General features: G+C 50.4%; 1 pseudogene; it reads left to right on the top strand.

Annotated features, from left to right (window-relative positions):
* Window positions 1–430: 430 nt before the first annotated feature.
* LOC123059477 (uncharacterized) lies at window positions 431–1000 on the top strand (annotated as a pseudogene).
* Window positions 1001–3754: the final 2754 nt, after the last annotated feature.

The raw sequence follows: 3754 nt of genomic DNA, 5'->3' as shown, positions 1-3754 counted from the left end.
GCCCCACACCCGCCATGGACGATGACCTCGACCTCGACGCCGCCGCCGGCCTCGCCTCCCTCGCCTCGTCCGGCATGCCGATCGCCCCCTCCGGCAAAGGCAAGCCTCGTGCCCCGCGCAAGACCGCCGTCGCGCCCAAGCCAAAAAAGGCACTGACGCCCGAACATCGGGCAAGAGAGTCGGCCAAGAGGAAGTACCGGAGGCACGCCGCGGACGCGAGGGATGAAGCCGTCGCGGCTGCCGCGCCGCGCAGCAAGAGGTCACCAACGCCCGCGTCGCGGCGGCAACGAGGGAGGCGCTCTATATGCTTGGGTTAAACCCTAGCCAACACGGCCTCGTCAATGCCGCCGTCGCCGCGGCCAGCACCGGCTCATCGGCGTTCGCTCGGATGGTGCTGCCCGACTCGCACCGCGCATCGGCTTGCACCCCGATGCTCGGATTCCACGTGTATATGCATGCCTCCCGCCTCTCCGGGGAGTGATCGCCCGACGTGAGCGTCGTGGCGCCTTCCACGCCCGCACCCGCAGCCATTGACCTCAACGCCATACCGGTGGTCGGTGGCTCGTCATCCGGAGGTGCGAGGAAACACGCGCGGCAGATGCCGGCCGGCATGCTACCGGACGCCCACAACCTGTTTGACGGAATGCCAGCCGCAGGCGACGAGGACTACATGCAGAACCGCATCTTCTAGGATGGTGCGCCGGCCGCTGGCTATGATCCCGACGAGACACAAAGCCAGGACGGCCGCGGGGCGTTCACGTCGGCCGCTAGCTATGATCCCGATCAGGCGACCTTCATGCGTGATCAGGTCGGCATGGACCTGGACGGCTTCCCACTTGACCACGAATTTCGGGACGACTATGGGCAAGAGGAAGAGGACGAGTGCGACATCGAAGCGGAACCTTTGTTCGAGGATGAGCTCGCCAACCAAGCCGTCGGGCCGAAGCCGAAGCGCAAGAGCAAGCGGACGAAGGCATACACGGCGGCCGAGGACAAGCTTCTTTGCAAGTGTTGGCGAGACATTGGAGAAGACTCCAAGACCGGCGCCGAACAAAAGCATTCAACTTTTTGGATTCGTGTGCACCGGGAGTTTCATGAGCGCAAGAAGTTCCCGCCTTACCAAATTGTGAGCACGCGGGGGTGAGTGTCCATTTTGAAGTGATGGAGGGTGATCCAACAAAAGTGCAACAAGTTTTGTGCCACTCTTAAGAGCGTCAATGAAGGAAATATGCCCTAGAGGCAATAATAAAGTTGTTATTTATATTTCCTTATATCATGGTAAATGTTTATTATTCATGCTACAATTGTATTAACCGAAAACTTAGTACATGTGTGAATACATAGACAAAACCTAAGTGTCCCTAGTATGCCTCTACTTGACTAGCTCATTTATCAAAGATGATTATGTTTCCTAACCATAGACATGTGTTGTTATTGTTGGGGAACGTAGTAATTTCAAAAAAAATTCCTACGCACACGCAAGATCATGGTGATGCATAGCAACGAGAGGGGAGAGTGTTGTCTATATACCCTCGTAGACCGTAAGCGGAAGCGTTATATCAACGCGGTTGATGTAGTCGTACGTCTTCACGAACCGACCGATCCAAGTACCGAAAGCACGGCACCTCCGAGTTCTGCACACGTTCGGCTCGGTGACGTCCTCGCCTTCTCGATCCAGCAAGAGGGGCGAAGTAGTAGATGAGATCCGGCAGCACGACGGCATGGTGACGGTGTTGGTGAAGAACAATCTTCGCAGGGCTTCGCCTAAGCACTACGAAAACTATGATGAAGGATAAACTAGAGGGGACGGGATTGCCGGCACACGGCTTGGTGTTTCTTGATGTGTCTTTCGTGCTAGCCATGCCCCTCTATTTATATGTTGAGCCATGGGGTCGAAACTTGGAGCAAAAGCCTCCTCAAAGTCGGGTTTGCCCGAAAGGAAAGAGTCCCACTCGGACTCCAGGACCAAACGCCACAATCCTTGGCGTTTGGACCAGACGCCATGGGCCTCGGCGTCTGGCCCAGAGCCAGACGCCAGGGTCTCCGGCGTTTGGCCCCCTGGCCTCCGCAAAACTCCTTTTGCACCGACTTATAGTCCTGTGGGCCTGACCCCTTGGCCTAACCATGTCATCCAATATATGAATCTTTACCTCCGGACCATTCCGGAGCTCCTCGTCATGTCCGTGATCTCATTCGGGACTCCGAACAACATTCGGTCACCAACATACATAACTCATAGTACTATATCGTCAATGAACGTTAAGTGTGCGGACCCTACGGGTTCGAGAACTATGTAGACATGACCGAGACACCTCTCTTGTCAATAACCAATAGCGGGACCTGGATGCCCATATTGGCTCCTACATATTCTACGAAGATCTTTATCGCTCAGACCGCATAACAACATACGTTGTTCCCTTTGTCATCGACATGTTACTTTCTCGAGATTCGATCGTCGGTATCTCAATACCAAGTTCAATCTCGTTACCGGCAAGTCTCTTTACTCGTTCCGTAATACATCATCTCGCAACTAACTTACTAGTTGCAATGCTTGCAAGGCTTAAGTGATGTGCATTACCGAGAGGGCCCAGAGATACCTCTCCGACAATCGGAGTGAGAAATTCTAATCTCGAAATACGCCAACTCAACAAGTACCTTCGAAGACACCTGTAGAGCACCTTTATAATCACCCAGTTACGTTGTGACGTTTGGTAGCACACAAAATGTTCCTCCGGTAAACGGGAGTTGCATAATCTCATAGTCATAGGAACATGTATAAGTCATGAAGAAAGCAATAGCAACATACTAAACGATCGAGTGCTAAGCTAACGGAATGGGTCAAGTCAATCACATCATTCTCCTAATGATGTGATCTCATTAATCAAATAACAACTCTTTGTCCATGGTTAGGAAACATAACCATCTTTGATTAACGAGCTAGTCAAGTAGAGGCATACTAGTGACACTCTGTTTGTACATGTATTCACACATGTATTATGTTTCCGGTTAATACAATTCTAGCATGAATAAGAAATGTTTATCATGAAATAAGGAAATAAATAATAACTTTATTATTTCCTCTAGGGCATATTTCCTTCAGTTATTTGATGAACGGGGTCACATCATTAGGGGAATGATGTGATGGACAAGACACATCTGTTAGCTTAGCATTATGATCGTTAAGTTCTATTGCTATTGCTTTCTTCATGACTTATACATGTTCCTCTAACTATGAGATTATGCAACTCCTGAATACCGGAGGAACACCTTGTGTCCTATCAAACGTCACAACGTAACCTGGTGATTATAAAGATGCTCTACAGGTGTCTCCGAAGGTGTTTGTTGGGTTGGCATAGATAGAGATTAGGATTTGTAACTCCGTGTATCGGAGAGGTATCTCTGGGCCCTCTCGGTAATGCACGTCACTATAAGCCTTGCAAGCAATGTGACTAATGAGTTAGTTGCGGGACGATGCATTACGAAACGAGTAACGAGACTTGCCGGTAACGGGATTGAACTAGGTATGAGGATACCGACGATCGAATCTCGGGAAAGTAACATACCGATGACAAAGGGAACAACGTATGTTGTTATGCGGTTTGACCGATAAAGATCTTCATAGAATACAATATGAGCATCCAGGTTCCGCTATTGGTTATTGACTGGAGATGTGTCTCGGTCATGTCTACATAGTTCTCGAACCCGTAGGGTCCGCACGCTTAACGTTCGATGACGATTTGTATTATGAGGTATG

The sequence above is a fragment of the Triticum aestivum genome, chromosome 3A, assembly GCF_018294505.1.
Source record: "Triticum aestivum cultivar Chinese Spring chromosome 3A, IWGSC CS RefSeq v2.1, whole genome shotgun sequence".
In the NCBI taxonomy this organism is placed as follows: domain Eukaryota; kingdom Viridiplantae; phylum Streptophyta; class Magnoliopsida; order Poales; family Poaceae; genus Triticum; species Triticum aestivum.
This window is presented reverse-complemented; position numbering and strand designations above follow the sequence as displayed.